Genomic DNA, 22,500 nt, shown 5'->3' with positions numbered 1-22,500 from the left:
TCCCTATCACGTAAACTATTATGCATCTTCCTATCCTTCATGTCCTTACGATCATGTTGTTTACTGCCACGATAACAAATTTGTCGGTCATTAACCCTCATTTAAATTATGACAATTTTAAAAATCAAATGTAGCATAAAACTAACAGGATGACATAATCTCTCTCTCTCTCTCTCTCTCTCTCTCTCTCTATTATATATATTATTATATATTATATATATATATATATATATATATATATATATATATACATATCTTTCTACCTATCTATCTATCCATCTATACATCCATCTATCTGTCTGTCTATTTATCTATCGATCTATCTATCTATCTGTGTGTGTCTCTCTCTCTCTCTCTCTCTCTCTCTCTCTCTCTCTTTCTTTCTCTCTCCCTCTCTCTCCAAAACAAGTATAATATCTGAAGCCAGGTGCAGAGGTGAAAATAATGATATCATTATATTATTCCAGACCAATTATCAGTTGCGCAATGCAAAGTGGTCAATTCATCTCACTTCAAATTGAAAGACGGTAGGATGGAAAGATAATTAATTTGTATTCGACTGTTGTTCTACACTGTCGCGTAAAAAAAAAAAACCCTAAAAAAATCAACAAAGTAAATCCTAACCCAATGAAAAGATAAAGTAGAACCTTGCCTTTTTAAAAAAAATAGATTTTTAATTCATTCCTCTAGCATTAAATTGCTACATTTGCGTTAGAAAAAAAAACCCAAACAAACCAATATAGTGAAAAAGTAAAATAGAAACTTGAATTCACAAAGAATTAACTTGGAGCTTTAATTTCAAATTCTCTGAGCTTCAAGCAGCAAAATTTGATTTTCAAAAAAAATTTAAAAAATTCCTCGAGCTTTAAGCAGCAAAATATGCATTAAAAACACTGTCTTAGAATAAGCTAAATCCCCCTCCTCCCTCTCCTCCTCCTCCCCCTCTTACTTACGATGATTTAACTGATAAAGGCAAAAGTGCACCCAAAAATGATAAAAAGAATTGAAGTAAGTAGAGAAGTGACAGAGGATAATAGAGAAAAAAAAACAAACATTTTGCGGTAATGCGGAGTTGAACCCAGAACCGACTGTTCCGGCACCCCCCGCCTGGCCACGAGAGGGACACTCTACAATCGACGCTATTTACAAGGACATAAGCGTCTGCTCCACTTTAGAAAAGAAAAAAAAATTTTTTTCAAAGAATGGAAAAGAAAAATAATACGTGTTATCACTTTGGATACAAACCACAACCTATCGATCGGGAGGCAAAAGACGAGATCGTCTCCACAATCTAGTTCGTCGAACAACATCAATTATTTACAGTTTCTCCTTAGACGAATCAAATATCTAAAATCGAAATGATAGTAGATCTGCTAATGTCGTGACAATTTCGTGGGTCTTTTTTTCACTTCACCCTAGAAACATTTCACCCTCGAAACAACCAACCACAAAGATGAAATACGATCTGGCTAAAATTCATGGTAAACACACAAAAAATAAATAAATGAAAAATACATATCTAAGACAAAAAAAAAAAAAACCAAAAAAAAAAAAAAACAAAAACAAAGAAAAAAACATTTAAAAAATGCATTGTGGATATCGTGCTTGCCATAATCGATTACGTATTTACTATTTCGATTTTAAGAGACTTTTCAAAACAAATTGTGACCCATTGTCTCAATCTAGTATAACCGTGACGTGAAATAGATATCGTAAAATGACTTTAAAGTTAAAGAAATCATAACTAGGAAATTTTAGTTTATCACTCGATTAAAAAAAAAAGCAATTGGGCTTTTCAATAACCTCAACACTGCCGTACTCAAACGCGAATTAAAAATTTTGGCCAAAAATAAATATAGATAGAACGAAGATGACGTCACTCAGGTCTTTGTTATTGTTTTTTTTCTTTTTTGCCATCCACGTTTATGAGTACTTCTCACTAAACTGTATGAACCAGACTGTACAAGTACATGGTCACACGTAGTTTTGTGTGTTGGTCCGTTATGTTTCCGGATGGCAATGTTGTGAACTTCTTAGCAAAGCGCATACTATCTATAGATAGTATGCGCTTGGCTTAGAATCTCACAACATTGCCATCCGGAAGTATAACGGACCAACACACAAAACTATGTGCAATCTTGAACGTTTATATTCTGGTTGATACAGTTTAGTGTGAATTACTCATAAACGCGGATGGCAAAAAGCAATAACAAAGACCTGAGTGACGTCAACCTCGTTCTATCTATAGGTCGACTGAAACACGACTCTCGTCTTGGCAAAAACTCTCAAACCCAGACATGCTAGCAAGTCTCAGGTTTAAGAATTTTTACCAAGACGCAGGTCATTTTAAATCGACCGAGATTTGAAGACCGAGTGCTTTTTCGGCCACAATTTTTAAAAATTCGTATTGTTGTATTTTTCCAGAGTATGGCGGAACAAAAACAAACAAACTCAATCCAAGTCGATAGATTTTTTGTCATGCATTCAATATTCAATTTCCAAATCCCCTGAATGAAGATGATATCAGTTTGAGTAAATCGGTCACGAACTAGATTTTTAGAATGTATTTATTCATTTTTTTGTTATAGATAGTTCGAAGATGACGTCACTCAGGTCTTTGTTGTTGTATTTTGCCATCCGCGTTTATGAGTAAAGCTCACTGAACTGTATTAACCTCGCCCGTTTCTAAACATTGACCAATCAGAAAATGTCCTGCCATTTACCCCGTTTCGCACTGTTTGTTGATCGAAAACTGAAAGCTCATACTATAGATAGTTCGAAGATGACGTCACTCAGGTCTTTGTTATTGTTTTTTGCCATCCGCGTTTATAAGTAATGCTCACTGAACAGTATTCACCCGACTTTAAACGTTCATGGATACACACAGTTTGTGTGTTGGTCCGTTATACTTCCAGATGACAATGTTATGAGCTTCTTAGCCAAGCGCATACTATCTATAAGATAATAGTTAAAAAGGCATCCGTGTTAATAGCTTGACAAGCAATATATAGTAACAAGAGGTCAGAGAGGAACCATCAATAGCTTAAACAGTCGTGACGTCACTTCCCTCGTAATGACGCATAGTAACTTAGTAACTGGTTCTAAACCATCGGGGCAATGGCGGACGCCCTTATAAAAGACTTCTCCGACGAGCATAAAAGTGTATCCAGAGGAGAAAAACATAAATATGATCATGCTTTGACTTTTATACATTCTGATCACATGACAGGTGAGAAAGTTCTAGCCAGCATGAAGAATAAAAAGTACCGATTTTCTTTGTTTAGAACCAAGCTGCTCGCTGCTGAGCGGACGTGACATCAGACTATTGAATCCTATTGCTGGTTCGTCCATTTTTCTAAGCATTGACCAATCAGAAAATGTCCTGCCATATACCCCGTTTCGTACTGTATGTTGATCGAATAACTAACTGAAGGCTCATACTATAAGATAATTTAGTTAAAAAGGCATCCATCTTATTAGCTTGACAAGCATAGCAACAAGAGGTCACAGAGGAACCATCAATTGGATTCAACAGTCACTTCCCTCGTAATGACGCATAGTAACTTAGTAACTGGTTCCAAAATATCGGAAAAATGGCGCACGCTCTTATGAAATACTTCTCCGACGAGCACAAGAGTATATTCAGAGGAGAAAAACATTATAAATCTGATCATGTTTTTAGTTTTATACATTCTGATCACATGACAAGTGAGAAAGTTCTAGCCAACATGAAGAATAAAAAGAACCGATTTTCTTTGTTTAGAACCAAGATGGCCGCCGTTGCCGGGTGCGTGACATCAGACTACTGAATCCAATTGCTGTTTCGCCCCTTACTAAGCATTGACCGATCAGAAAATGTCCTGCCATATACCGCGTTTCGCACTGTATGTTGATCGAAGAATTAACTGAAGGCTCATGCTATAAGATAATAGTTAAAAAGGTATCCTTGTTATTAGCTTGACAAGCATAGCAACAAGAGGTCACAGAGGAACCATCAATTGGAGAAGATGAAAAGTTATGGAGAAGGATTTGATACTAGATACGTATTGGAAATGTTAATGACCGTAGAAACAAAGGGCATAACAACCCACACTATCACGAAATGAGCTACTTACAATCCTGTCGTGTCATATTATTATCATCACTATATACTATATGTAAGACGAAACCAGTCATTTCCTAACATTCATTGCGTAATATGTCATAACATATTGATCAGCACAAAATAAGGGTATATTCGCTGCTTTGCTTTGGAAATGAACGCATTGGCGGAAAAGTACTTTGCGATAAACTACCGTCCTATCCAAAGGGTAGCAATTGTTATTTTCCGTTTCACGCTATAGAAACTGGGTTCAAATAAAATACAATAAAAATAAATTTATAAAATTTCCTTCATTCTTCCTATAGGGGAAACTTGTCTCTAGGGTCTATTTCAAGGGAATACGATGCAGTTAATTAAAATAATCACGAATTGTACCAGCCAGATCAATCGCACCAACATACAAAATTATGTATTTAACCTTAAGCATAATTTGTTATATTTTAAAGACAATTTAGTGAGAACTAATCACCTAAACGGCCGTCTGAAAACCGATATTGACTTCAATTCGCTCTTCTATTTTACTATTATCAGGTTATATTATAGTTGTCAACTTTGTCTTGCAACCAACACGTGCATACCCTACGTCTTATTCACAGCGGTTTTGATAATATATTCTGTAATACCATATGCATACAAGAATGAAACGCCTATTTCCAATTTGGGTAAAAAGCTTTATCTTCATATCGCCGTTAATTTTTCTACTATTGAAATCGACATTTGGTCACTTAAATGATAATAAATGAAATATAATATTACGTAATATATATATATATATATATATATATATATATATATATAATATATATATATAATATATATATATATATATATATATATATATATATATATATATATATATATATATATATATATATATATATTAATCTTCTCACCATTTTAAATAAAAGAGGTCGTCGCCAACAATTTTGTTTCGCCGTCAATGGCTTCTTCACAAACACACAAGAACAAATAAACAACACAAAATATATGTAACTTGTTTCGCTGCCCAGCAGATGAAGCCATGGACGGCAGAAACAAATTTGTTGGCGACAACCTCTTTTTAATAAAAGAAAAGGTATAATGATAAATATAATTCGCGCTCCTTAATTGTCGAGCACTCTACACGATCTATGTATATTAATTTCTCATGAATATATATATATATATATATATATATATATATATATATATAAAATATATATATATATATATATATATAACATACATATATTGTATGACACAGCTAGATATGACCAGTGATTTTGGAATAAATCATAATTTTAGTACATACGTATGTAAAGTCCTATATTATAAGGCCTTCTGTCAATGATTTTTTTATTTTCTGATATCATAGTGAAAATTAGCTGTTTTAAAAAATACGTCAAAACAGCGACAAATTTTCATGTCTATCGATTAAAATGATCGTACTTGAGCTCGAGCTTTTGAGCTTTAATATAACGCAATATCCACTAAACGTGCTCAAAGCGCTGTACAAAGGGTCCGTGACCAACAGCAACACGCAACATGTAGAACAAAAAATGATGCCACTTAAGCCATAATACATTTTTTCCCGACAGAGACAACGCTGTTAACGGCCAGGTACTCATTTTATACCTGAGTACGGTGAGAGAATGTGAGTAAAGAGTCTTTTCCAAGGACTCAGCTACACGCCGAGCGAGGCTCGAACCCAGGACTTTCCGATCAAAAAGCGAGTGTTATACCAAACGACCACATCGCCGCACGAGTTTACCATATTATTTGAAACAACAAAGACAGACATGGCAGGAATGGAAACATGGCTCTATAAAGTCATTTTTGTCAAAGATTCTCTAGCTCAAGAAGAGGTAAATATCGAGTTAAAGAATCGTTTGATGAATTGGAAGTCCATTGATGCTATGCGTTTATGTAAAATACTCACAATATCCACCAGTCACATTAAACAAACCAGCACGTAATACTGTGTATAACCTTTAACGTTTTTTTGTCTTATTCATATTTATACTAAGCGCTAAGTTAAAATACCGAAAACATCCGCCAGCTGCATATAACGTATCAACACACAAAACCTTTATGTTGATATAATTTAATGAGAACTGCTCATAAAAATGGCTGGCTAAAAACAATAACAAAGAGCTGAGTGACGCCAATTTAGTTCCTTCTATAATTTAGTGAAAACTGATCACTAACAGGCTGTCTAGAAATAATATCAAAGAGCTAAGTGACGTCAATTTCGTTCCATCTATAGATAGAATGAAGATGACGTCAGTTTTTTACCATCCCCGTCTGTGAGTAATTCTCACTAAACTGTATTATCAAGACTATAAAAGTTCATGGTTACACAGAGTTTTTGTGTGTTGGTCCGTTATACTTCCGGATGGCAATGTTATGAGCGTCTTAGCCAAGCGCATACTATCTATAGATGGATCGATAATAATATAATATGAGGCAAGAGTTTTCTGGTCTAAATGTAAATGCAGAAGTTTTGTCAGTAAATGGCAGTGAAGAAGTCACGTGTGGAAGACTGGTGATGTCAATCCGATTTGATGAAATTGGTGTCGTGAACGATCATAGACTGGGTTGTGATTTATATACAGGTGAATATTGACAAATCGCTTTGATGATGATTTTCATGATAATGATGATGATGATGATGATAGTGGTGGTGGTGGTGGTGGTGGTGATGATGATGGTGATGATGGTGGTGGTGGTGGTGGTGGTAGTGGTTGTGGTAGTGGTGATGGTGGTGGTGGTGGTGATGATGATGGTGATGGTGGTGATGATGATGATGATGAGGATGATGATGATGATGATGATGATGATGATGAGGATAAGGATGATGATGGTGGTGGTGGTGGTGGTAGTGGTTGTGGTAGTGGTGTTGGTGGTGGTTGTGGTGATGATGATGATGATGATGATGATGATGATGGTGATGATGATGATGATAACGATGTCGACAATAAAACAACCTGACGACGATGGAGATGTTGATAGTGGTAATGAATCATGTCTGTGATGATGATGATGGTGGTGATGGTGGTTGTGGTGGTGGTGGTGGTGGCCGTGGTGGTGGTGGTGATGATGGTGGTGGTGGTGGTGATGATGATAATGATGATGATGATGATGATGATGATGATGATGATGATGATGATGCTGATGATGATGATGATGCTGATGATGATGACGATGATGATAATGAGGATGATGATGATGGTGGTGGTGGTAGTGTTCGTGGCGGTGGTGGTGGCCGTGATGATGGTGGTGGTGGTGGTGATGATGATAATGATGATGATAATGATGATAATGATGATGACGATGATGATAAAGATGATGATGATAACGATGTCGACAATCAAAATAACCTGACGACGACGGAGATGTTGATGGTGGTAATGAATCATGTCTATGGCGGCATGTATTCATAAATTCTGTTACAAGATTATATCGTCCACGTTCTTACATCCATTTTGTCCCCGGGGACTTCTACGCAATCATTGGCACTAAGCCAGCAATAGATTACTACCCACCTCCCCCCCCTCTCTCTCTCTCTCTCTCTCTCTCTCTCTCTCTCTCTCTCTCTCTCTCTCTCTTTCCGTGTCTCTCTCTCTCTCTCTCTCTCTCTCTCTCTCTTTTCTCTCTCTCTCTCTCTCTCTCTCTCTCCCTCTCTTCTTCTTCTTCTTCTTCTTCTTCTTCTTCTTCTTCTTCTTCTTCTTCTTCTTCTTCTTCTTCTTCTTCTTCTTCTTCTTCTTCTTCTTCTTCTTCTTCTTCTTCTTCTTCTTCTTCTCTTTCTCCTCCTTCTTCTCTTCCTCCTCCTCCTTCTCCTCCTCTTTCTCCACTCCCCAAGTTTTCTATCTATCTCTACTTCACCCCCCCCCCTTCTCTCTTTATCTTTACATCACACAAAGAAGCATACACACAGAGACACACTCACACACAGACACACACACACATACACACACAGACACACCCATCACACTTTGTCTGAACTATTTTATAATTCAATACACCCCTTACCCTCCTCCATTCATTTTTCTATAGCTCTCCTTTTTATAAGATATTCTTTCTCCACCCAATCTATGATTATTTACTCCTCCGTTATAATCAACGGTTCATAGAAAAATACTAACTAAATTCACGATCCTATTGTGTGTGACGTAGGTGCAAAGATTTGCAAATGTGTACATGTAGTGTACATCCCATATTTTGTCCGATATAATACAATCAATTAAATGAATGGCGAATAGAAACCATGGGAAATGAAAGGTCAAGAATAAAAAGGGGTATAGATAGGATGCGCTTGGCTAAGAAGCTCACAACATTGCCACCCGGAAGTATAACGGACCAACACACAAAACTGTATCACCAAGAACTTTTATAGTCTGGATAATCGTGGCCTTCGTAACGATGGCTACGGTATATATAGTTCGAATATTACGTCACTCGGGTCTTTGTTATTGTTTTTTGCCATCCGCGTTTATGAGTAATGCTCACTGAACTGTATTAACCTGACTATAAACGTTCATGGATACAAACAGTTTTGTGTGTTGGTCCGTTATACTTCCGGATGGCAATGTTATGAGCTTCTTCGCCAAGCGCATACTATCTATAATACAGTTAAGTGAGAATAACTCATAAACGTGGGTGGCAAAAACAATCACAAAGACCCGAGTGACGTCAACTTCATTCTATCTATAAATGAAGAGGAGGAGATGGAAATGGCTGGGCCATACCTTGAGAAGGCCTGCAACAAATAATATTACCAGCCAGGCTCTTTAATGGAAGACAAGAGCGCGTCCTAGGAACAGCTGGAAAAGGGCATTGATGGAGGATATATGCGACCCTCCGTCTCAAAACGGTATTATGTCGGGGATGATTCAGACCCCAAAAAGTGAATTTAGAGATAGATTGATGAGAAATTGGAGCTTAGAAGTTTTTGCAATGCAAGAAATAGTCTTTATACTCCACCATACCGTACAGAAATTAAACCCCAGTTGGATATTTGTGGCCATGAATTCAATTTCCCTTACCGAGTGGATCCCGACATAACACCGCTTTGATACGGTGGGTCACATATATAAACACTGAAGGTTGAACACGGAGAGAAGACAAGAAGATGGCACAAAACCGAACAAGACGGAGGGGATTCGTCGATGGCCAATGTTCCAGCCGGAGTGAAGGGCCTAAGTAAGTAAGTAAGTGAGTAATTAAGTAAGTAAGTAAGAAAGTAAGTAAGGAAGGAAGGAAGTAAATAAGTAAGTAAGTAAGTAAGTAAGAAAGAAAGTAAGTAAGTAATGATGATGATGATGAAGATGATGATGATGATGATGATGATGATGATGATGATGATGATGATGATGATGATGATGATGATGATGATGATGGTGGTGGTGGTGGTGGTGGTGATGATGATGATGATGATGATGATGATGATGATGATGATGATGATGATGATGATGATGATGATGATGATGATGATGATGGTGGTGGTGGTGGTGGTGATGGTGGTGGTGGTTGTGGTTGTGGTGGTGGGGGTGATGATGGTGGCAGTGGTGGTGGTGGTAAGTAAGGAAGTAAGTAATGGCGAATAGAAAGTAACCCCAAGTTTCATATGCGTGGCTATAGATAGAATGCGCTTGGCTAAGAAGCTCACAACATTGCCATCCGAAAGTATAACTGACCAACACACAAAACTGTGTGTATCCATGAACGTTTATAGTCGGGTTAATACAGTTCAGTGAGCATTACTCATAAACGCGGATGGCAAAAAACAATAACAAAGACCTGAGTGACGTCATCTTCGTTCTATCTATAGATTCAATTTACCAGTAGATTTTTGACCAATCAAAACGCGGAATGTGTGACAAAACTTCACACGTGATCGGACAAACATAGTTGGTTGTTTATAGATAGTATGAAGTTGACGTCAATCGGGTCTTTGTTATTGTCTTTTGCCATCCGCGTTTAAGAGTAATTCTCACTAAACTGTATTAACCAGACTATAAAAGTCTATGGTTACACATGGTTTTGTGTGTTGGTCCGTTATACTTCTGGATGGCAATGTTGTGAGCTTCTTAGACAAGCGCATACTATCTATAAGACAAATAAAGAGAATGAATTCGACCTTTCTCTGATCATTTTTATTGTTTTCACACCGCCAAATGGGTGACTAGTTATCACACAATTTTCTCGATCATATTATACACGTACGTTTACCCACAATTTTCTGTGTTGGTTCTATAGATAGAATGAAGTTGACGCCACTCGGGTCTTTGTTATTGATTTTTGCCATCCGCGTTTTTGAGTAATTCTCACTTAACTGTGTTAACCAGACTATAAACGTTTAAGGTTACACATTGTTTTGTGTGTTGGTCCGTTATACTTCCGGATGGCAATGTTGTGAGTGTATAAGCCAAGCGCATACTATCTATAGCGATAGGATGGTCAGCAGGAGGAAAGAGGCGTACGAAAGGGATGTCCAAAATCAACATGGCACAGAATGGTGGAGAGGGAAAGAAATGATGTTGGCATATTTATAGTACTCCTGGCTACGAGCAGGAACTAAAGCAAGAGACTGGAGCAACTGGAGGGATACTGTTCAGGCCTTAGGGCTAACCCACACCGGAGACAGATTCCGACGACCCGGCACTGCCGTTTTCTGCCGGATAAAGACGTCAGGCACGGACAAAATACTAAGAATACAGAGAAAAGCCGCAAGACCTACCTATACCAAGCACCCGACGTCCTATGCCGTTTTTTTTAGGTGCTTGGTATGGGTAGGTCTTGCGGCTCTTCTCTTTATTCTTAGTATTTAGTAAGTCTTTATCCGGAAGACGGCAGAGGACGGCAGTGCCGTGTCGTCAAGTCAGTCTCAGGTGTGGGTTTGTCCTTATGCGTTCTTGGTGCTGAGAGAATAAAGGTAAGTTAAGGTAAATTAACTGTTGTACTCTGGAAAGTCACGAATTTAATAAATTTGACCATAAAACTCGTCATTCAAATATCGATCATATTAAATGACCCTCATTTAGGCAAAAAACTCTCAAACATGGGACCTCACGAAATCCCAGCTTTGAGAGTTTTTGACAAGATGAGGGTCATCTTGCGGCTATGTGGTCTAGTGTATAACACTTGCTTTCTGATCGGAAGGTCCTGAGTTCGAGTCTCTCTCGGCGCATAGTTGAGTCCTAAAAAAAGGCAATTTACTCAAATTATCTCATCGTACTCAGGTGTAAAATGAGTACCTGCAGAAAAAAATTTGTTATATCGCCTAATAGGCTTCATATCTCGTTCTACATATTACACGTTGCTGTTGGTCAGGGGCCCCTTGTAAAGCGCTTTGAGCACATTATGTGAATATTGCGGTATATAAACACTCAAAGCTCAGGCTCATTTAAATCGATCGTTATTTGATGGACGAGTTGTTTTTTTTGGTCAACTTTTTTAATATGTGTTTTTCAGACGACGGCAGTTAACAGGGTGAACAATTATAACAATAAATGAATATGATATAAAACAAATTTTAAAAACCCACCTAATTCTCGTTAGTCCTATTATGCATTATCATTGGGCTTTTATTTGCCTAACGAAACGAACAACCACCACACCCATTAACGTTATGATTAATAATTGATATAACGAACGTGAGAATAACAATTTTCCTGGATGCATTTATTTGTTATGTTCACAATAATTAAAAGGAATAAATAATATTATAATATTAGATATAGTTTGTATTGTACATGTACACACACCAGCGCAGTTATTATTACAATGTTATTGTTATCTTTGTCAACTCCTTTTCATATAATAATATACACAATGACGAACGTCGAGAACCATTCAGACCGTCCCACCCAACTTTGCTTTCAATAGATCTTGGATTCATATCAATAAACTCCGTCGTAATTCCTACCAGACACTGAATAACTAAGTTTCAAAGTTTATTCAATCCCTTAGGCTTACACCAATAATTCATAAAATACGCTTCAACAGTCGTAATGTCACTTCCCTCGTAATGACCCATGGTAACTTAGTAACTGGTTCTAAACTATCGGAACAATGGCGGACGCCTTTATGAAATATTTCGCCGACGAGCATAAAAAGCGTATCCAGAGGGAAAAACCATTATAAATCTGATCATGTTTTGACTTTTATACATTCTGATCACAAGACATATGAAAAGTTCTAGCTAGCATAAAGAATAAAAAGTACCGATTTTTTTTTGTTTAGAACCACGATGGTCACCGTTGCTGGGCGACGTTTCATCAGACTATTGAATCCAATTGATGACAACATACATAAAAGTGAGAAAAAATAAAAATAAAAGAAAGGTAAATGGAACCTTAGTTTTAGTAGTTCTTCAGAGTCGGAGCGGTGGAGTTTATCACGGTTTCTGTATCGTGAAACGGACATTATAAATTGCTTGCAAGCCTTTGTATAGGATTCTACACTATCGCAATGAACTTTCTGCCAGATCTAACAGACCTAGCTACACTATCACAGTTGGGTAGCAAGGAGGAGGAAGGGGGGGGGGCGGTAGGGTGTCAGAAAAAAATAAAATCTTGACTCCAGCCCAGATCGATCTCGGTTTGGTTTGCGTGTGAAGTGAATGCTTTACTAATAGATAGCATGCGCTTGGCTAAGAAGCTCACAACATTGCCATCCAAAGCATAACGGACCAATACATAAAACTATGTGTAACCATGAACGTTTATAGTCTGGTTAATACAAGTTTAGTATTACTCATAAACGCGGATGGCATTTTAAAAAATAACAAAGATCTGAAAGACGTCAACTTCGTTCTATCTATAGATCTATCGAGACCCCCTTTAGTTGTACAAGTCTGCGATAAATAAAAAAGAAGTCTTTCTTATAAACGAAAAATGATCTGGCTGGATGAAAAGAAAGTTGATTTTTTTGTTTGTTTTGTTTTGTTTTTGTTTTTATCAATGTGCCGCAAGATTATTCGTAGACGACATGAAAGGCGAAGATGTTATCGGCGGTATGTAAAGCTTTTGACAAGAAATGTATCAAGTCTACCCGACATTAGATACATGGATTCGAAAAGAAGCAAATTAATGGGGCGTGGAAAAAGGATAATAGAACGACCTCGTCAGTCAAGTGCTATAGATGGTTCGAAGATGACGTCATTCAAGCCTTTGTTATTGTATTTTGCCATCCGCGTTTGTGAGTGATTCTCACTAAAGTGTATCAACCACACTATAAAAATTCATGGTTACACACAGTTTTGTGTTTTGGTCCGTTATACTTCCGGATGGCAATGTTATGAGCTTCTAAGCCAAGGGCATACTATCTATACGTACGTAAAATGAATATTTCTTGTAATGGAAATATCATTATAATATTACTCTACAACATGACCCCCCCCCCCCTACAAAAAACAAAAAAAAAAAAAACAAAAAAACCCCCCAAAAACAACTATAAAAAACAAACATACAAAAACAAAACAAAACAAAAACGAACATGATCAACATGAGAAGTCGTAATGTATTATTGTCGAAATGCGTGCGCACACATTTGTACATGTTTTTATGTAAGTTTGTGTGTGAGTGTGTGTGTCTTTGTGTGGATTAGATCTATATATATATATATATATATATATATATATATATATATATATATATATATATATTTATATATATATATATATGTATATATATATATATATATATATATATATATATATATATATATATATATATATACAAACATGTACACGCATACATACACATAGATAAACGCCCATACACCCAAACCCACCCGCACACACACACATACACACACACACACACACACACACACACACAAAAAGTATCATTTTTCAAACGACAAAGATATTGTGCACGGATATACCAGTAAAATACAATAATATTACCTTTTCGACAAGACGATAAAAACGTCAAATCCAAATCAAGCAATCGTTAATCCAAAGAGAAATCGTACGAATCCTCTATAGAATCAATAAATTGTTACAATTACAACGAGATAACATAACTCAAAACTTACACGATATCTTTCTTACAAAATAAGCAAAAAAATAAAAAAAAATCCAACATTCATCTCGAGTGACATCCAAGTAAACTAATAAGAAAAGAAAAATTGCGTTTTATGACCTGGTTTGATAAGAAATTTATCGACAATCTTAACAGTCGAGACAACAAAATAAAAATTTATCAACTGCCGACACTGTCTGTCCCAGACGTGAAATGACAGCCACTCGATGTTTACAATGATACTACTAGATACATGTAAGTACGATAAGTATAAGCTATATTTTTCTTTCCTCTGCTCTGTCGTCTGTCTATTACAAACGCCCCCCTCAAGGTGTTTTTCCTTTCCTTTATTCCCTCAGTCACGCAAGGACGAACACGACGTTCAACTCAGTGACCCGGAAATGGTTCGTTGACTAAAGGTCACCGACTTTTCCACCATGGCTGAGACTGTTTGTAATTTTGATGTTATAGTTATAGGCAAGATTATATAGAATTATAAGTAATTTATGCCCAGGATATAGGGTTTGTCTTTCCTATCTTGTAAACAATTTTTCTTCTCTTGTGTTGGCGATAACAGCATCAAAGTCCTCGATGACCCAATTTCAGGTCATTACTATTCTGTCGTACTTTGGAAAACACACGTATCTAAAATTTTGGCCAGAAAAATCGTCCTTCAAATTATATCGATCGATTAAAATGACCCTCATCTTGGCTAAAACTCTAAAATGTGAAATTTCACGAATCTCAGGTTTGAGATATTTTTTTTTTGCCAAGATGATGATCATTTAATGCATCGATATTTGAAGGACGTGTTATCTGGCCAAAATATTAAATTCCCGCTTTTCCAAAGTGCTGCAGTATTAATTAGAGTGAAAGCTGTATACACAGTAAATCCTATGAATCTATATTAAAATTGGTCGTTCCACCTGCTCTGTAAACTAGACCTACATCATAGCATCAGGTTGTCATGATACGAGCGATAAATGTACCAGACAATCTAAGACAAAAGGACGCTGACTTCAAAGAAGTCTTGGGTTCAACAATTTCTTACAAATTGGTTCATTTGATCAATATATCAAATAAGCGGACAAATAAAACAATGGGAAATGAATGGAATATATATATATATATATATATATATATATATATATATATATGTATATATATGTGTGTATGTGTGTGTATATATATACATATATATAAATTTATATATGTTTATGTATATATGTATATATATATATATATATATATATATATATATATATATAACACACACACAGAGAGAGAGAGAGAGAGAGAGAGAGAGAGAGAGAGAGAGAGAGAGAGAGAGAGAGAGAGAGAGAGAGAGAGAGAGATTTTCCAATCATTTTCCATTGTTTTATTTGTCCGCTTATTTGATAAACAATATTAACTATATAATATAAAACACTAATTCTTAATTAATTCTTTTATTGATAATCCATTTTTCTTTATACAGGTCATCATACGATAATTTATACCTATTATTTTTTAGACGTAGCTTGTAAACAAATCCAACAAATAAATAAACAAAAACAACGTATTTATATTAGCAACGTGTTTTGGCAAATTGGCATAAGTCTGACCTCCCCAGGAAAGGTCATCTCATCACCATAGATAAAACAGTACTTACTAATCTTTGTTGGTTATTTTTAAAAAAATTGATAATCCATAATAAGTCGTCATACGATAGTTTATACTTATAATATTACGTTGGGGCGAGGCTTGTAAACAAAATCTAGAGGTGAGTCAATAAAATGTATAGTCCTTTACTTTGTGTTGTATTAAATTAATTAAATTAAAAATAAATTCCCTTTATTCATTCCATAGGGGATATTTATCTCTGGGGTCTGTTCCAAGGGAGGACTGGAATAACCCAGGCGTCAGCCGCAGTGCAGCGCCGCAAATTGAGCTAGGGCGAGGTGACTTGCTCCAAGCCACACATCGCAGCGGCCTGTGATCGAACTCGGTACCTTTCGGATACGAAGCAAAGACCGTACCGCTAAATGTTTCCACATTTGACGAAATGTGATATTTTGTAAATTTACATATTTGTGTTTGTGTTTTTTTGTCTCCTGACGCAGGCCAAGGGCCGAAACGTTGTTTGTTTTGTGTTGTTCCCTTATATATGAGTCACATCTACTCACTTTATTTTTCTCTCCGCTAAGCCACGCTACCCCTCAAAAAGTCTTTTTTACTCCCTTCATTTTACTTGTAAACAAAAAAACAAACAACTTATTTAGCAACGTATTTTGTTATAGATAGCATGCGCTTGGCTAAGAAGCTCATAACATTGCCATCCGGAAATATAATGGACGAACACATAAAACTGTGTGTAATCACGAACGTTAATTGTTTGGTTAATTGATAGAATGCGCTTGGCCAAGGAGTTCACAACATTGCCATCCGGAAGTATAACGGACCAACACACAAACTCTGTGTAACCATGAACTTTTATAGTCTGGTTAATACAGTTTAGTGAGAACAACTCACAAACGCGGATGGCAAAAACAATAACAAAGGCCTGAGTGACGTCATCTGCATACTATCTATACGGTTTAGAATTTTTAATTCAGAAAAGTGAGTGGAGCAGGCACTTATGTTGGTAACAACAAGATATGAAGTGAGTAGAAAAGTGCCAGAAGACAATAGAGAATAAAAAAATTTTTCGCGGCGGTGGTGGGGTTTGAACCTGCGACCTTATTGGTACGACAACTCCGCCTGGCAGGTGAGAGCGTGGCTCTACCGTGTGAGCTATCCACGAACACAAAAATATTCGTTTCAAACCCAAAGTCATTTCTAGATCCCTCTCTCACCCACTTCTTGAGATCGCCGATTCGTTCACCACCATCGCGAAGTAATTTTGACCAGCAGTTAAGCTTAATAGCCAATATTCTCATCACAAACATATAACATAGAAACGATTGAGACATTGAGTATGCTCCGGTGTATGGGGTGAATTTTTAATTCAGAAAAGTGAGTGGAGCAGGCACTTATGTTGGTAACAACAAGATATGAAGTGAGTAGAAAAGTGCCAGAAGACAATAGAGAATAAAAAATTTTTTCGCGGCGGTGGTGGGGTTTGAACCTGCGACCTTATTGGTACGACAACTCCGCCTGGCAGGTGAGAGCGTGGCTCTACCGTGTGAGCTATCCACGAACACAAAAATATTCGTTTCAAACCCAAAGTCATTTCTAGATCCCTCTCTCACCCACTTCTTGAGATCGCGATTCGTTCACCACCATCGCGAAGTAATTTTGACCAGCAGTTAAGCTTAATAGCCAATATTCTCATCACAAACATATAACATAGAAACGATTGAGACATTGAGTATGCTCCGGTGTATGGGGTGAATTTTTAATTCAGAAAAGTGAGTGGAGCAGGCACTTATGTTGGTAACAACAAGATATGAAGTGAGTAGAAAAGTGCCAGAAGACAATAGAGAATAAAAAATTTTTTCGCGGCGGTGGTGGGGTTTGAACCTGCGACCTTATTGGTACGACAACTCCGCCTGGCAGGTGAGAGCGTGGCTCTACCGTGTGAGCTATCCACGAACACAAAAATATTCGTTTCAAACCCAAAGTCATTTCTAGATCCCTCTCTCACCCACTTCTTGAGATCGCCGATTCGTTCACCACCATCGCGAAGTAATTTTGACCAGCAGTTAAGCTTAATAGCCAATATTCTCATCACAAACATATAACATAGAAACGATTGAGACATTGAGTATGCTCCGGTGTATGGGTGAATTTTTAATTCAGAAAAGTGAGTGGAGCAGGCACTTATGTTGGTAACAACAAGATATGAAGTGAGTAGAAAAGTGCCAGAAGACAATAGAGAATAAAAAAAATTTTCGCGGCGGTGGTGGGGTTTGAACCTGCGACCTTATTGGTACGACAACTCCGCCTGGCAGGTGAGAGCGTGGCTTTACCGTGTGAGCTATCCACGAACACAAAAATATTCGTTTCAAACCCAAAGTCATTTCTAGATCCCTCTCTCACCCACTTCTAGAGATCGCCGATTCGTTCACCACCATCGCGAAGTAATTTTGACCAGCAGTTAAGCTTAATAGCCAATATTCTCATCACAAACATATAACATAGAAACGATTGAGACATTGAGTATGCTCCGGTGTATGGGGTGAATTTTTAATTCAGAAAAGTGAGTGGAGCAGGCACTTATGTTGGTAACAACAAGATATGAAGTGAGTAGAAAAGTGCCAGAAGACAATAGAGAATAAAAAATTTTTTCGCGGCGGTGGTGGGGTTTGAACCTGCGACCTTATTGGTACGACAACTCCGCCTGGCAGGTGAGAGCGTGGCTCTACCGTGTGAGCTATCCACGAACACAAAAATATTCGTTTCAAACCCAAAGTCATTTCTAGATCCCTCTCTCACCCACTTCTTGAGATCGCCGATTCGTTCACCACCATCGCGAAGTAATTTTGACCAGCAGTTAAGCTTAATAGCCAATATTCTCATCACAAACATATAACATAGAAACGATTGAGACATTGAGTATGCTCCGGTGTATGGGGTGAATTTTTAATTCAGAAAAGTGAGTGGAGCAGGCACTTATGTTGGTAACAACAAGATATGAAGTGAGTAGAAAAGTGCCAGAAGACAATAGAGAATAAAAAATTTTTTTCGCGGCGGTGGTGGGGTTTGAACCTGCGACCTTATTGGTACGACAACTCCGCCTGGCAGGTGAGAGCGTGGCTCTACCGTGTGAGCTATCCACGAACACAAAAATATTCGTTTCAAACCCAAAGTCATTTCTAGATCCCTCTCTCACCCACTTCTTGAGATCGCCGATTCGTTCACCACCATCGCGAAGTAATTTTGACCAGCAGTTAAGCTTAATAGCCAATATTCTCATCACAAACATATAACATAGAAACGATTGAGACATTGAGTATGCTCCGGTGTATGGGGTGAATTTTTAATTCAGAAAAGTGAGTGGAGCAGGCACTTATGTTGGTAACAACAAGATATGAAGTGAGTAGAAAAGTGCCAGAAGACAATAGAGAATAAAAAATTTTTTCGCGGCGGTGGTGGGGTTTGAACCTGCGACCTTATTGGTACGACAACTCCGCCTGGCAGGTGAGAGCGTGGCTCTACCGTGTGAGCTATCCACGAACACAAAAATATTCGTTTCAAACCCAAAGTCATTTCTAGATCCCTCTCTCACCCACTTCTTGAGATCGCCGATTCGTTCACCACCATCGCGAAGTAATTTTGACCAGCAGTTAAGCTTAATAGCCAATATTCTCATCACAAACATATAACATAGAAACGATTGAGACATTGAGTATGCTCCGGTGTATGGGGTGAATTTTTAATTCAGAAAAGTGAGTGGAGCAGGCACTTATGTTGGTAACAACAAGATATGAAGTGAGTAGAAAAGTGCCAGAAGACAATAGAGAATAAAAAATTTTTTTTCGCGGCGGTGGTGGGGTTTGAACCTGCGACCTTATTGGTACGACAACTTTTTTTTATTCTCTATTGTCTTCTGGCACTTTTCTACTCACTTCATATCTTGTTGTTACCAACATAAGTGCCTGCTCCACTCACTTTTCTGAATTAAAAATTCACCCCATACACCGGAGCATACTCAATGTCTCAATCGTTTCTATGTTATATGTTTGTGATGAGAATATTGGCTATTAAGCTTAACTGCTGGTCAAAATTACTTCGCGATGGTGGTGAACGAATCGGCGATCTCAAGAAGTGGGTGAGAGAGGGATCTAGAAATGACTTTGGGTTTGAAACGAATATTTTTGTGTTCGTGGATAGCTCACACGGTAGAGCCACGCTCTCACCTGCCAGGCGGAGTTGTCGTACCAATAAGGTCGCAGGTTCAAACCCCACCACCGCCGCGAAAAATTTTTTTATTCTCTATTGTCTTCTGGCACTTTTCTACTCACTTCATATCTATACGGTTTAGTGAGAATTACTCATAAACGTGGATGGCAAAAAAACAAAAACAAAAACCTGAGTGACGTCAACTTCATTCTATCAATAAGTTTGACTGATCTCTCCAGGAAGGGTCAACTCATCACGTACAGATCGAACATAACACTGTGTGTTTGCCAATCAACCCATTTAGCCGTAATGGTTTGGGTATTATTTTCATTTCTCCGCTAATGAAGCCAATCTACCGTATCCAATTGGATGAATGGGTTAACATTAGTTTGATTTACCTTTTCAGGACGGGTTGGGTTCTTATAGATAGAATGAAGATGACGTCACTCGGGTCTTTGTCACTAACTGCTTTTTGCCATCCGCGCTTATGAGTAATTGGATTCAATAGTCTGATGTCACGTCCGCCCAGTAACGAGCAGTTTGGTTCTAAACAAAGAAAATCGGTACTTTTTATTCTTCATGCTGACTAGAACTTTTTCACATGTCATGTGATCAAAATGTATAAAAGTCAAAATATGATCAGATTTATAATGCTTTACTCCTCTGGATACACTTTTATGCTTATCGGAGAAGTATTTCATAAGGACAGCCGCCATTATTCCGATAGTTTAGAACCAGTTGCTTAGTTACTATGCGTCATTACGAGGGAAGTGACGTCAAGGCTGTTTAAGCCTATTCTCATTAAACTGTATTAAGCAGACTATAAACTAAACGTTCATGGTTACACTTAGTTTTGTGTGTCGGTCCGTTATATTTCCGGATGGCAATGTTGTGAGCTTCTTAGCCAAAAAAAGGAACGGAATTGACGTCACTCAGCTCTTTTTTTATTGTTTTTAGCCAGTCATTTGTATGAGTAGTTCTCACTAAATTGTATTGATTAAGACTATAATCGTGTAAGGTTACAGATAGTTTTCTGGGTTGGTATGTTATGTCCTGTTGACGGATATTGTGAGCTTTTTAACTTTATAACACGCAAAGGAACCAAGATCGATCCGGAGTGCAGTCGAGATTATATTTTTTTCTGACACCCCTGTCCACTCAGCAGTGAATGGGTAGCTGAGTTTGTTAGATTTGGCGGAAAGTACTTTGCGATAGAATAGCGTCCTATCCAAAGGGTAGCAAAAAGTTGCTATCATCCGTTTCACGCTATACAAATCGCCAGGTCTTACAAATCTCGCTTCTAGCTAATAACAGCGTTGAATGTGTCGATAAAAAAACCGCTGTAACAGTGTCATAAATGTGTAATGTCTCGTCCCTATTTCGTGTTTAGTGTTGCTGTTGGCTTATGACCCCCTGTAAAGCGCTTTGAGGGGTATTGCACGCTATAAAAGCTTAAGCTTACCATACCGTTTGATCAGTATAAAAACATCACATTTACCCTCTACTTACCACCTACAGCAAAATCGTCACATTTGTTAAGACAAATGCTATCTCTAGATTGCTATGGTCACGACACAATATATGACCATTCCCTTCAAAACGGTATTAGGTCGGGTTTGTTAAGATGTTGAAAATTTAATTTATAGCCAGAAATATTAGACTTGTTTTAAGTTTATATGATTTATTGAGGAGAATGGCGACCATATTTTATGGTGCGAATGCCAACAATTTATCTTTTTGACCAGTTTAACATTAAATTCAGCTTTTAAGCATGTGGTTCGTTCCGACATAATACCGTTTTGAGACGATGGGTCACATATATAATTGTTCTTATTCAGATTTATGTTGTACATCGCACAATTTGAAGAATGATCTTTGTTTAGTTAATAAGAACATAAAGTTGTTTTGTAAAGTTGTTTTGTAAGAGCTTGTTTGAGTATAAAAAATCCATTTTTCCACGAGGGAAGCCTGCCATTTTTGGGAAAGTACTGAAAATGATCGGTAAGGAGAGCGTTAACCAGTTAAGGGTTAACAGCCACATCAAATCTACCCACATCATCGCCACAAGGTACAATATTATTGAGGTAATACTCATAATAACATTGCGATCAGAATAAATAGGATTCATTAGTGTGATGTCACGTCCGCCCAGCAACGAGCAGCTTGGTTCTAAACAAAGAAAATCTGTATTTTTTATTCTTCATGCCGGCTAGAACTGATTCACTAGTCATGTGATGAGAATGTATAGATAGTTCGAAGATGACGTCACTCAAGTCTTTGTTATTGTCTTTTGCCATCCGCGTTTATGAGTAATGCTCACTGAACTGTATTTACCTGACTATAAACGTTCATGGATACACACAGTTTTGTGTGTTGGTCCGTTATACTTCCGGATGGCAATGTTATGAGCTTCTTAGCCAAGCGCATACTATCTATAAAAGTCAAAACATAATCAGATTTAATGTTTGTCTCCTCAGGATACACTTTTATGCTCGTCGGAGAAGTATTTCATAAGGGCGTCCGCCATTGTTCCGATAATTTAGAACCATTTACTATGCGTCATTACGA

General features: G+C 37.5%; 1 protein-coding gene across 5 annotated transcripts in view; it reads right to left on the bottom strand.

Moving 5' to 3' along the window:
• Positions 1-22,500, bottom strand: part of LOC144967234 (uncharacterized) — a 225,885-nt gene that overhangs the window by 118,382 nt on the left and 85,003 nt on the right. Inside the window, exon 1 of one of the 5 annotated variants that reach the window (XM_078904196.1) lies at positions 13,992-14,486. The exons of the other annotated variants lie outside the window; for them this stretch is intronic. The gene's annotated coding sequence lies outside the window, so the exon portion shown is untranslated. Of the gene's footprint in view, positions 1-13,991; positions 14,487-22,500 lie in introns of those variants that run through there. 5 annotated transcript variants of the gene reach the window in all.

Source organism: Berghia stephanieae, chromosome 3 (assembly GCF_034508935.2).
Source record: "Berghia stephanieae isolate SIO BIC M18660-M18661 chromosome 3, UCSD_Bste_1.3, whole genome shotgun sequence".
Taxonomy (NCBI): Eukaryota; Metazoa; Mollusca; class Gastropoda; order Nudibranchia; family Aeolidiidae; genus Berghia; species Berghia stephanieae.
Note: the sequence above shows the minus strand (reverse complement) of the source record. Positions and strands in the feature narration are given on the sequence as shown.